The sequence below is a fragment of the Scyliorhinus torazame genome, chromosome 21 (assembly GCF_047496885.1).
Source record: "Scyliorhinus torazame isolate Kashiwa2021f chromosome 21, sScyTor2.1, whole genome shotgun sequence".
In the NCBI taxonomy this organism is placed as follows: Eukaryota; Metazoa; Chordata; class Chondrichthyes; order Carcharhiniformes; family Scyliorhinidae; genus Scyliorhinus; species Scyliorhinus torazame.
Genome location: NC_092727.1, coordinates 39,286,593 through 39,300,737, shown reverse-complemented (window position 1 = coordinate 39,300,737; position 14,145 = coordinate 39,286,593). Strand labels below are relative to the sequence as shown.

Below are 14,145 nucleotides of genomic sequence, written 5' to 3'. Positions count from 1 at the left end.
AATACCCCACTGCCAACGACCTTGAGGTTACCACTAATAAGAAACTTAACTGGATCAGCCTATTACTGCGGCTACAAGAGCAAGTCAGAAGCTGGAAATTATGTGATGCGTAACTCCCAGTCTATCTCCCCAAAGGGTGTTCCGCATTCACAAAGCAGGAGTGTGATGGAATACTCTCCATTTGCCTGGATGAGTCAAGCTCCAACAACATGTCACACAACCCAGGACAAAGCAGACTGCTTGATTGGCACGCCATTCATCACCACAAGCTTTCACTCTTTCCACTACCCGCACACGGTGGCAGGAGTGTGTACCACCTACAAAATGCAGTGCAGCAGCTCCCCAAGGCTCCTTCAACGGCACCTTCCAAACTCACATCCTCTGCACCGATTAGGATAACAGTATAATAGAGAACAAGGAAACAAGGAGCAATTAATTCTGTCTTCTCAGTAGAAGACGCAAATAACTTCCGAGAAATGAAAACCAAGGATCTAGTGAGAAGTAGGAATTGATGAAAATTAGTATTTGTAAACAACTAGTGCTGAAGAAATGAATGGGTTGAAAGCCAATAAATCCCTTGGACCCGATTACTTCCATCCCAGGGGACTTAATAGAGTGACCGAGGAAAACGTGGATAGGTTGGTGTCATCTTCCAAAATTCCGTTGTAGCCATCTGGGATGGCCAAGTCCCGATTACAAAATGGACACTTGCAAAGACTGCAGGGAAAATTGGACAATGCAAAGAAACAAGCAGGTGCAAGCTCTGTCTGTTGATTAGAATCTTAAATGCTCAGACAGGACAGAAAATACCAAACGATTTACATACTAATGAGCCATCTCCGGGGACAAAAGGGAAACATTTAGATAAACAATGTTAGGACAGACTCCCCATCGCCAGAAGAAGCTAAGACAAAGCAGACTGACAGTCACAAGGACATGCCCAGCGATCAGGGAACCACCCCTCTATTGGAGGAAAATCGATACCGATGATTGGGAAAGACCCAATTAGTTGAGGCCAAGTTCAAGGCCCGCCCAAAAGAGCGCAAAGCCCTTTGCAGTATAAGAGGTATCACCCAAGGGAGAATCTTTCTCCTTTGGCTTTGCCTCTCAGCGAAGAGAGAGACCAGCCTATCAGCTACAGCAGACCAAGTAAGTTCCAAGTCAACGCACGCTACGAGATAGACGCTCCTAGTTGCTACCCTGTAAACAGCTCAACCCAGCAGCCTCAGAACCGAGCAATGGCCATTGTTCCTCTGACTGAGGGGGTGCCTGAAGCTAAGTATAGGCCTTAGTAATAGTGGTAGTTTAGTTTGTAGAGTTTATGCATGAGTAGATTTGACTGTGTGTAAATAAATGAGCATTGCTTTTGAACTTACTAACTGGTGTATCGAGTCATTGATCAGTATTCGGTTCTGAACCTTGTGGCGGTGTCGAAAGATACCTGGTGACTCTTGAGCAAACGTGATTAAACTGAGCCAAATTAAGAGCCAACCAAAGTTAGCAACACCGTAGATTCTGGAAACATCCCAGCAGACTGGAGGGTGGGAAATGTAACCCAGAAAAGCAGGAAGGGAGAAAAGAAGAATTATGGACAGTTAGCCTAACATCAGTGGCAGGAAAATGCTGGAGTCAAATGAGGTGATAACTGGACACAAAAATATCAGCTGAATTTGACAGAGGTTTTATGAAAGGAAAATCATGTTTGACAAACCTACTGGATTTTTTTGAGGATGTAACTCATAGAATAGACCAGGGAGAACCAGTGGATGTGGTGTACTTGGATTTTCAGATATATATATCTGTATCAATTATATCAGTTATTTGGTTGAGGGAACCATATGTAATAATTCCAAGTTTACTGAAGATATGAAACTAGGTGGGAATGTAAATGATGAGGAGGATGTAAAGAGGCTTCAAAGCGATTTAGGCAAGTTGTGCGAGTAGGCAAATGCATGTCAGATGCAGTGTAATGTGGATAAACGTAAAATGATTCACTTCAGTCGGGAAAACAGAATGGCAGAGTATTATTTAAATGGTGATAGATTGGGAAATGTTGCTGTACAAAGGGACCTGGGGTCCTTGTACACCAGTCACTGAAGAAAAGCATACGGTTACAGCAAACAGTTAGGAAGGCAAATGGTACATTGGCCATTGCAAGAGGATTTAAATAAAAGAGCAAGAATGTCTACAGCTGTACAGGGCCTTGGTGATGCCACAACTGTGTAGAGTTATGGTCCCCTTATCTAAGAAAGGATATACTTGCTATGGAGGGAGTCAGGCAAAAGTTCACCAGACTGATTCCTGGAATGGCAGGTGTTATAACCCCCATAAGACACATAAGACAATTTGAGCTTCCCCGGTTAGGACTGGAGGCCCAACAAATTTCCCTGAAATAAAAGCTGGCCTAGGAGCCGGCATCTTTGGATGGTCCCAGCTTGGATTTGGACTGCTCCTTAGTTGGTGTATTTCCCAGCTGTGAGTGGGAAATAAACTACTTTTGACTCAGCTTTCCGAGACTCTTAAAATAGCAGGATTTCCCTATGAGGAGAAATTGGGTCAACTGGGCCTGTGTTCAGTGGAATTTAAAAGAACGAGCTGGACAGACTGGTTGCAGGGATGGCGTTAAGCCTGGCTGGCGGTTCGAGAACAAAAGGTGTCAGGTCTCAGGATATGGGATAGGCCACTTAGGATTGAGAGGGTGGTGAACGTGTGCAATTCTCTCCCACAGAAGGCTGTGGGGGCCAAGTTGCTGAATATATTTAAGAAGGAAATATAGTTTCACACACTAAAGGTGTCAAGGAATATGGAGAAAGAGGGGGAGTATGGTTTTGAGATAGAGGATCAGCCATGATCAGATTGATTGGTGGAGCAGACCTGAGGGGCCGAATGGCCAACTCCTACTCGTATTTTCTATGTTTTTACGTTCCTGTGCATGAAGACAAGTGCACCTCCAAGTCCTACACCATCCTGACTTGGAATCATCATTCCTTCACTGTCGCTGGGACTAAATCCGAGAACTCTCTCCTTAAAAGTACTGCAGCTGCACTTACAGAAACAGTTCAAGAAGGCCAACCAACCCAACCTGGAAGACATCACCAACTTCCCAAGGGAGAAAAATCCTGGGTAAGGAATGTTGCCCTTTCCAGCGACATTCATATTCCAAGAATGTGTAAATAAAAATGGTGTTTCATGGGGATAATAATTCATATTAACAATTTCAAGACAGGAGTTGGAAGTATAATTTCAAAAATTTGCAGATGGCAAATAACAGCAAGGCCGAAGGTGACAAAATAAAAGCCGGTAACTATAAAATTGCAGAATGGGCCTGTAAATGGCAATTGAATTTCCATATAGAGAAGTGTTAGGTGGTACATTTGGGAAGAATAATGAGGATACACACTGCATGAATAATAAGAGTCGGAATGGGTGGCGCAGTAAAGGGATCTAGGGGTACACATTCACAAATCACTACAAGTAAAAGCACACGCTAATACGGCCATAAAAAACAAACCAAAGCTGGGTTTCACTTCAAGAGGGATGTAACTGAAAAGCGGTTAAGTTCAACCTGTATCAAACATTATTTCAACAGTGAGCTAGCTGTCCATCTAATAAAAAGGATATAAAGATACCAGACAAGGTGAAAAAACATTCAAAGGAATGATACCTGAACTGAGAAAATATAATTATTAGGATAGGTCAGAGTTCCATTGTCTAGATTAAAAAATCTAATTAAAGATTGGATTATAAAAGAGCTAACATCTGGGGCCAATATGGCTGTTGTTTGGTAAATTGGAAGTCAATGAGAAGCCGATGTTTATGTGTGACTTTAAGGTATTTTAACAGTGCAAAGACTTTGGAAACTTGAAATAAAATCTGGTTCTTTTACGTATGCCAATTATTTTTCTAAGGTGACTTGAAATTTGTGAGCAACTGTTTGATACAAGCTGACACTAATTGATGATGCCTCGGTTTGTTATCTTTTGAAATATGACAAATTGAACACATTCGACAAGCAGCTGTTTTTGTTTTGCTTTCTGGCTTGAGATTAATGCTGTGTTTAATTCATGAGGCAACCATGTTGGCATTACTGAATGTATATACATTTACGACATTATTAAATTTTAAGTTTCTTAATTTCAGTGTAAATTTCCCGCAAGATGATAGAAGGGAGGCAGATATTTACAAATTTGGCCAATTGGGCTCAAGAAAAGCCAACATGGATTGTATTTTTCAACCTAAACAGGAAGAATAGAGCAGAATTACTGAGCACAGACCCTCACTGACAAAATTGGACTTGAAATTGTGCCTCCCCAGGCCCCATTTTAACCTTTTCAGTTGTTTGCTATCTTCCACAACAGATTGCTCAAGGCAGAGAGATATAAGATTTTACATTCAAACATAATACGAGCATGTCTCATGTAAAGGCACCAAATCCTGTACGTAATTTGTTTGCAAAATTGAGATTGATTGGATAAATTGATACAAATTGCTGTTCGAGCACTTGAGAACAGAAATTTACCTGAAGTGTAAGAGGGTAATCAAACTTCATTTCTGAAAACGAGTTCTCTCCAGGTAGTTGCTGTCCAATGCTTTTGCATCACGAGGAACGTTCTTCTGGGGGCAATGTAATTGAACATTGACAAGTCCTGTCGTTCCAGGATAGTTTGAAAAACCTGGCAAAGACACGTTCAAGTGGAATGAATGGAAATGTGTTGGTAACTATGATTAAGTTGGGAACATTGTTAACTGATTCTGATCATATTGTATTGGATGGTAAAGTTTCTCCAGAGCCCCTGAAGCATTGTAACATAATGGGGTGTGTAAAATTGGATCAAGAGGATTGAGGATATAAGAAAGAAACAAGGAAAATTACACCATCAAATGGGAATTTCAAAAAAAAAATCATTTTCCTTGGTGAATTTCAGGAAAAGATGCATCAGGGCATCCTTTGGTAAAATAAACCCCTTTTTTAATTCATTCAGGAGATTTATTGCCCTTCCCTTAATGCCCTTGAAGTGAGTGGTTTGCTCGGCCATTTTGGAGTCAACCATGTTGCTGTGCGTCTTGAGTCACAGACCAGGTAAGAGTGGCAGATTTCCATCCCAAAATGACATTATGGGTTTTTACAATACTCAACCATGTTTTCATGATCATCATTCGACTTTTAGTTCCAGATTTTTAATGAATTCAAATTTCATCATCTGACGAGGTGATATTCAAACCAGGGTCCCCAGAGCATTACCCTGGGTCCCTGGATTACTAGTCCAGTGACAATGTATACCATTGCCTCCCCTGTCTATGATTCCCCAAAAATATAGAAATTTGACATTCAGATCCATGTAGAAACAGGTGAGAATCATTTATTCATAGCTTGATATTTAGATCTTTGCCTATACGAAACAATGGAAATAATTCATTTATGAGTTAGGCCACCACAATAAACATTGGAAACATGCAAGGAAAATAAGCAAAGATATTTGGATAAGGTATCTTATAATATCAGAAATGGCTTGTATTTTATGTCAAGTAATTATGATTTTCTTTGTATTGTGTTGCATAATATCAACCAAACGAAACTTACACTCAATAGTCAAATGGATCACAGAATCATAGAATCACAGAATTTATAGTGCAGAAGGAGGCCATTCGGCCCATCGAGTCTTGTAAAGTAGAAATGGGAAAATATGTCATTTGAAACATGGAAGTCTGACAAAACCTGACCTAAGGATACATGTGAAAATGTAGGGGGAAATCCCACAAAGGGTTAACAGCAGCTGCAAAAGAAGGTTTTGAAATGCAGATAACCTTTATCAAACAGGTGTTAAGAAAACAGCTTGTGACTGTTCAGGCTGTAAAACTGATGCATGTCTTTCAAGTCACAGCATATTGAACTTTTCGTTACATGGAAAAAATCAATATTTCGCACCTCCTTTGAAGTTAATTATTTTAGTAAGCAGCAAAAAAAGAATTGCCAGGATCTTCAGTTGAATTGGGTGACAAATGTTAAGGTGTGAAATCCTGCTGACACCAGTTGAATATGGGAAGCTGGAGACAACGTGTCCACGAGAACACATGTTAAACCCAAAATCGGAGTCAGAGTTCTGACAAATTAAGGGCACTATTTGGTAATAAATCAACATTAGAAGTGACAGGAACCAGATGTAACACCCCTCTAGGATCAAAGCACTTTAGAACATCACAAGGGAAAAAATGTAATCAGAGTTCGATGAGCTAAAGCCATGCTCAACACCAATACATAGTGACCCAATCCGGGAATCGAACCTGGGGCCCTGGCGCTGTGAAGCCATTGTACTAACCACTGTGCTACCGTGCTGCCCAATTTGATCGATTAAGTGATGTGATTAAAATCTTGGATAAGATCATGAGGTATTGTAAGAGCATATTAAGAATGAGAAGTAGTGAAGCTAAAAACTTCGAAGATTGCTGCTGAAGTTTAAACACACGAGCGCTAAATAGTGGAAGGGTCTTGTGGCGCAGTCTCTGCCTCTGACCTACCGGTTCTGGGTTTGAAACCTTCTCCAGAACTTGATGGCCATAGATGGTGGGTCCATAATGTGGCCAAACAGGTTGAGTACCAACCTATAAATCCTTCCAATACACCGATCGCATGTGGGAAGAGTGGGAGAGTCTCGTGGTCATGCATATTTGATGCAGAGTGGTACCCCTCAAGTTATAGCTTCTAGTGACAAGCTGGTGACGTGTTCCAGGAAAAGCTAGCTGTGGAAAAAGATGTGAGCATGAACTTTGTCTGTCTCATTCAGCACTCGGAGTAAGAAGAAGAAGTTCGGCACCTATGGAATATAGTTTGCAACATTCATAGTTAAGCTCATTGTACAAGCATGCTTTGGACAAAATAAAATATGTTGGGCATCCTGAACTCTTGGGTGGCTAAGGGTTAATAATCAAATTTCCTTGTATCTTTCCGCAGGATGCTTTCCAGTATAAACAGGATGGCTTGAAAGAGAGCGCAGCTTGTCTTCTGTTTTTAGTGTTTGAAGTGTTACATATGAGAAAACCATATACAAGGAAATAAGTGACAGTAATGGCATCAACCAAAGGTGACTAAAGTATACCTTTGGTGGCTAGTGTAATATAGTTAGAGGGATTTATTAGCTCTAGTATTGAATGATAAATGATAATAAACCTGATCCTTCAAAGGACTCAAGAACAGTTAAGCCAAGAAGAACATTGTTTAAGAAAAGCATTTTTGAAGAAAAAAATTCAACCTTTCACAGGATTGGAATGTTTTCAATGGATTCAGAAAAACGGCAGCATGCAGCCTTATCTGTGACATATATCTTTGATGGAGGAAAAATATGGTGAATAAAGGACCATGCTTTTACACAGAATATAGTCTTTTACAGAAAATAGTCGCAATTCGGCCCATCAAGCCTGCTCTGCCATTCATTATGATCATCAAATGCAATGCCCTGATCCTGCCTCCCCTCCCCAAATACCCCTTGATCTCTTTAAGCCCAAGAGCTGTATCTAATTCCTTCTTGTAACACACAACTTCTTGGCTTCAACTACTTTCTGTGGTAGTGCAATACCACAGATTTCAATAGTTCTTCAGTGGACTCGGAAGATAGAATTAGAAACTAAAGCTGTCTGTACAGCAAGGCCGATTAAATATCAGTTAGGCCAGTCACGCAAGTGACTCTGAATAAAGTCAGTTTCATATACTCCGCCATCAAGATTATTCAGAGATTATTGTTTTGAACCACAGAGGAAGGAGATTAACAGTTAACAAAATGTTCCCTGATGGGTACCTGTGGTCAGTTGGATTAAGAAAGGAACGGTAAGGATTTAGTAACAATTTTTCTCAATAACCGAAATATCTTGAGTCCAAAATAAGTTAATTAAATGAAGCAAAAAATCAATAGAGAAATATTTAGATTAACATGATTAATTTGGTTAATTAAAAATGTAATACTTTTTCAACATGATACATGATGGGGAATGTGACAAAACGACAATTGCTTTTGATGCAGATAAATATTTAGAGATTCACTGCAGTAAATGCAGCCAAAAAAGTTGGTGTATATGAATTTGGGGTTGAAGACCACACTTTAACTAACATACAGTGACAGGATGCACTAAAGGATATCAGCAACCTTTGCACTCATCCATAAGCTGCACCAAATGGGGGATGGATTACCTGGTAGCATGAGGAAGGTAAATATTACCATATCTCATACTTCTGGAGAAGAAGCCTGCAACAATCCATATTGATATCTGTGATACCTCAGGGGGGTAGAATTTGTAGTATTGAACACGACCATTCCCATTTTGTACATACAGTTAATGCACCAATGCTTCTCTTGGAGATGGGGGTGACAGCTGAGCAGCAGCCAGCTGATAATGAAACATCCAGGCTGGTACTCTTTAGCTTTGCAGAGAGAAAATTCACTGCAATCAGCAGCAATGGTTGCAAAGATTATTCCTGCCATCTTAACCTCCTTCTTAAGGATTTTGCAAGTGATAATTATTTCCCAGATAACATCCAGCTGCAAGCATGATAATATTTCACTGGTCATAAACTTCTTGTAAGTATACTGGCCAAGATCCTAACCGAGCAACTGGAGAACTGCATTCCAGAGGTGGTGGCAGAAGACCAGACGGGCTTTGTCAAGGGTAGGCAGCTAATGACCCGCTCCTCTATGTCTCGAACCCACAAAGCAGCATGGGGGGGAATCATGGCACTCTTGAAAGAGTTTGGAGTCTTCTCAGGCTACATACTCAATCTGAGCAAAAGTGAGATCTTCCCGGTGAACCCGCAAGGAGAAGGGCAGAGCTGGAGGGATTGCCAATTAAACAGGCGTGGCACAAATTCTGCTGCCTGGGGATCCAGATCGACCATGACTGGACACGGATCCACAAGTGGAACCTGACCAGCCTAGTGGAGGACATCAAAAAGGACATGTAGAGGTGGGACACACTCCCACTCTCCCTGGCAGGGAGGGTGCAGATGATCATGATGAACCAACTGCCCAGATTCCTCTTCCTGTTCAGGCCCATACCAATCTATTCAGTGGAAAATTGATCATGCCGTTTGTGTGTGTGTGTGTGGTGTGTGTTGGGGGGGGGGGGGGGGGAAATCCTAGCATCACCAAAAAAGTCCTGCAGAGAATAAGAAGCATGTGGGCCTAGCAATCCCAAGTCTGCAATATTATCACTGGGCAGCAACAGCAGAAAGGGTAAAGGGGTGTGTGGTGTTCTTTGTGATTCTTGTTCGCAGGATGGATGTTGTCGTGTTCACAAAAACCACAGAAGTTTAAATTCATTAACATAGCAAACATTTATTTACACTACTTATTAAAGCTCGGCCACTTACTCCTATAGTAAACAATAATGTAGTAATCTACAATCTACACTCTACTAACACTAGTCTCTACACTATATCCTATACCTGTACTCTGATCTCTCTCACTACTCATGTGCTCTCCTCTCCAGCCTTCTCCCAGAAGTCTGTGAGTCAGTGCTTTTTATGGTTCTGCATCTAGCTCCATTTAGTCGTCAATTATGATGTGGCATTAACCCTTTGTATTCTGAACATTTCCCATAATGTCACAGGGTGGATAAAGGAGCCCGAGGCCGAATGGGTAAGAATCGAGGTGGGTTCCTGCATGGGGACTTCCCTTAGGGCCCTGGCCATGGCAGTGCTCCCATCCCCACCAACCAGGCACTCAACAAGCCCAGTGGTGATAACCACACTCCGGTCGTGGCACCAACTACGACAGCATTTCGGTCTAACCAAGACATCCATTAGGGCACCCATCTGCAACAACCACAGGTTTGTGCCAGCCAAAATGGCGCCACCTTCAAAAAGGTGGAAAAATGACTGGGGGACGTTGACAATTACGGACTTCTACACAGACAACAGACTGACTAGACAACAGACAACAACACTAGAGGGACTAACAGAAGTTCCAACTGACCGGCAAAACAAATTAAGATATATGCAGGTCAAAAACTTCTTATGAAAGAAACAAAGACATGTTTACACGTGACATGTTACAGCTCTCAGGACTCAATATTGAGTTGAACAAATTTAGACTGCAACCTTTCTCCTCCAACTCAACCTTTATTAATAAACCCCAAACATTTTTTGTCCCAATGTTAAAAACCCTTCCTTCCCCTCCCCCACCGGGCCATCTGTCCCTTGTCACTATGTTTTGCTACATTTATGTTGCAATCTCTCCTAGCTGCCACTGACCACTGACCTACTCTCCCAGCTTTCCCACTCCTTCTTACACATTATATTATCCAACACATTTCTCCCTCTCTTCAACTCTGAAGATGTCATAGAGACTCAAAACATTTTCTTTCCCTGCAAATGCTGTCAGACCTGACTAGTCTGTCCAGGATTCTCTGTTCCTGTTTCAGATTCCAGCGTCCGCAGTATTTTTCTTTAACTTCCAGTCAACGTTCTGAATCCATTTAATTATCTATTGTAAATTCCGTGTAGCTGCAGGTGCAGAATTGGGGTGTGCGGGTGGGAACACACTAGTGGGGGAAGCAGAAAACGGTGCACAAGTAAAATGTGAAGGTTAATGAACAATTACATGGGAGTGTCACAGGAGGATGACAAGAAGCCTGGCAGGACTCAAAAGGCAAATCTTAGCAAGGCAGAATGAGAAGTAGAATTAAGAAATGGTAGGCAAAAATGAAGCGAAGAAAACTCTTCAAATGCCTTAAAAAAGGAAACCCACCAACAAAATACAGGTCAGACAGAGGGAGCAAGTTGACACACACAACCTCACGTGATACATGGTACCAAGAAGGTAAAAAGGAGAACACACAGTGCAAATGATTTAAGCAGTCTTTGTGATTGTTCTTTCAGCAACTTCCATATATTTGCCAATCATTCATGAGCTGGATGCCAATTCCACAAGATGCCAGTTATGAATAAACATCTAGGATGTATGGAAATGGCATAAGGAGCTCATCTTAACATGTAAAGGAAACCTCCGCCTGTTTCAGATGAAGTTATCGACCTTCCTGGCTCAATGACCATTTGGCATGACTTATAATGGCCATAGATCCAATGTGTTGAATATTTGCCTCAGTTTTATTCAGGAAAGTATGCTGTGCACTTACGACTTGGACAATAAATATCTCTTATTCAAAGTATATCTCTATTCTTTCGGGGAGGCATGGTAGCATAGTGGTTAGCACTGCTGCTTACAGCGCCAAGGGCCCGGGTTCGATCCCAGCACCGGGTCACTGACCATGTGGAGTTTGCACAGTCTCCCCGTGTCTGCGTGGGTCTCATCCCCACAACCCAAAAGGATGTGCATGGTAGGTGGATTGGCCACGCTAAATTGGAAAAAATAAAATAAGCTCTTTTTTCTTTCAATATTGCACATGTTACATTTTGCTGTGTCTCTCTCTCTATTTACTCTTCTTTCCCTCTTTCTGTAAGCCTGTCTTGCCCTTTGTCTTCCCTTTTTGCCCCATAGGCTTGGTTTCATAGCATCCTTCCTGCGCTAACATAAAATACAGCGTGATAATATAGGGTGCTAGCAATGCAACATCATCACACCAATTTCAGAAATTACAGAAAGCGAGCAGGCGCCAAAATTGGAAGACCACTCACCTTATTTGAATCACCAATTAAAGAACCACTTGAACACAACGTTTCATAGCCCGCTGCATTTTCCGGGTGTTGGACGGGAAAACGTTTGGCTTGGTTTGTGGCAAATATATTGATGCTGTAAGAAAAGGTCTGCCACCTGGAGCATGTGTTGTGACACAGCAGATGGTGTGTCCCAGGCTAACCAAATTCCAAAGGGAAACGTGGAACACGCTGTGATAATGATGGGGGGCTATCTGAAGTCAAGATAAGTACATTTCAGACAACTTGTGATGATTTTAAATATTAAATTAAAACATTTATTAAAATGAAAGAAAATAACACTTATGTCAGAGGAACACCTTTACCCAGTTGTCAGTACTTTAAGAACCATTTCCTAAAAGATACTGAATTAAATAAACTCAGAGCTAAAACCATCTTTTGGTGGCAACAGTCCTTTCAGATTTTCTAAAAGAGTGCCAGTAACATTACCACACAATGCCAAGCTGCTCTTAGGAGACTTCTTACACAGACTCTCCTCTCTGAGGGTGGCAGCTAACTGGGGTTCACAGGTCTGGCTTCAAATCACATTGTACTGCTCAAGATCTCACAACAACTTTTTATCTAAGCTTAAATATGCTTGTTCCCTTTGATTTTCCAACATTTCTTTAGAAGTCCCTCTTCCCAAATGCATCAACATTTTTTCAATTACAAGAACAAAGAACAAAGAAATGTACAGCACAGGAACAGGCCCTTCGGCCCCCCCAAGCCCGTGCTGACCATGCTGCCCGACTAAACTACAATCTTCTACACTTCCTGGGTCCGTATCCCTGTATTCCCATCCTATTCATGTATTTGTCAAGATGCCCCTTAAATGTCACTATCGTCCCTGCTTCCACCACCTCCTCCGGTAGCGAGCTCCAGGCACCCACTACCCTCTGTGTAAAAAACTTGCCTCGTACATCTACTCTAAACCTTGCCCCTCTCACCTTAAACCTATGCCCCCTAGCAATTGACCCCTCTACCCTGGGGAAAAGCCTCTGACTATCCCCTCTGTCTATGCCCCTCATAATTTTGTAGACCTCTATCAGGTCGCCCCTCAACCTCCGTCGTTCCAGTGAGAACAAACCGAGTTTATTCAACCGCTCCTCATAGCTAATGCCCTCCATACCAGGCAACATTCTGGTAAATCTCTTCTGCACCCTCTCTAAAGCCTCCACATCCTTCTGGTAGTGTGGCAACCAGAATTGAACACTATACTCCAAGTGTGGCCTAACTAAGGTTCTATACAGCTGCAACATGACTTGCCAATTCTTATACTCAATGCCCTGGCCAATGAAGGCAAGAATGCCGTATGCCTTCTTGATTACCTCCTCCACCTGTGTTGCCCCTTTCAGTGACCTGTCGACCTGTACACCTAGATCTCTCTGACTTTCAATACTCTTGAGGGTTCTACCATTCACTGTATATTCCCTACCTGCACTAGACCTTCCAAAATGCATTACCTCACATTTGTCCGGATTAATCTCCATCTGTCATCTCTCTGCCCAAGTCTCCAAACAATCTAAATCCTGCTGTATCCTCTGACAGTCCTCATCGCTATCCGCAATTCCACTAACCATAGTGTTGTTAGCAAACTTACTAATCAGACCAGTTACATTTTCCTCCAAATCATTTATATATACTACAAACAGCAAAGGTCCCAGCACTGATCCCTGCGGAACACGACTGGTCACAGCCCTCCAATTAGAAAAGCATCCTTCCATTGCTACTCTCTGCCTTCTATGACCTAGCCAGTTCTGTATCCACCTTGCCAGCTCACCCCTGATCCCGTGTGACTTCACCTTTTGTACTAGTCTACCATGAGGGACCTTGTCAAAGGCCTTACTAAAGTCCATATAGACAACATCCACTGCCCTACCTGCATCAATCATCTTTGTGACCTCCTTGAAAAACTCTATCAAGTTAGTGAGACACGACCTCCCCTTCACAAAACCATGCTACCTCTCACTAATACGTCCATTTGCTTCCAAATGGGAGTAGATCCTGCCTCGAAGAATTCTCTCCAGTAATTTCCCTACCACTGAAGTAAGGGTCACCGACCTGTAGTTCCTTGGATTATCCTTGCTACCCTTCTTAAATGGAAGAACAACATTGGCTATTCTCCAGTCCTCCGGGACATCACCTGAAGACAGTGAGGATCCAAAGATTTCTGTCAAGGCCTCAGCATTTTCCTCTCCAGCCTCCTTCAGTATTCTGGGGTAGATCCCATCAGGCCCTGGGGACTTATCTACCTTAATATTTTTTAAGACGCCCAACACCTCGTCTTTTTGGATCTCAATGTGACCCAGGCTATCTACACACCCTTCTCCAGACTCAACATCTACCAATTCCTTCTCTTTGGTGAATACTTTGGCTCCACACATAGATTCACTTGCCTATCCTTCAGTGGGCCAACCCTTTCCCTGCTACCCTCTCGCTTTTTATGTACGTGTAAAAAGCCTTTGGATTTTCCTTAACCCTATTTGTCAATGACTTTTCATGACCCC

At 42.1% G+C, this 14,145-nt stretch overlaps 1 long non-coding RNA gene across 2 annotated transcripts in view; it reads right to left on the bottom strand.

Annotated features, from left to right (window-relative positions):
* Positions 1–14,145, bottom strand: part of LOC140397980 (uncharacterized) — a 122,033-nt gene that overhangs the window by 86,368 nt on the left and 21,520 nt on the right. For both annotated transcript variants that reach the window (XR_011937370.1, XR_011937369.1), the window contains exon 2: positions 4,520–4,673. This is a non-coding gene — a long non-coding RNA (uncharacterized lncRNA). The remainder of the gene's footprint in view (positions 1–4,519; positions 4,674–14,145) is intronic.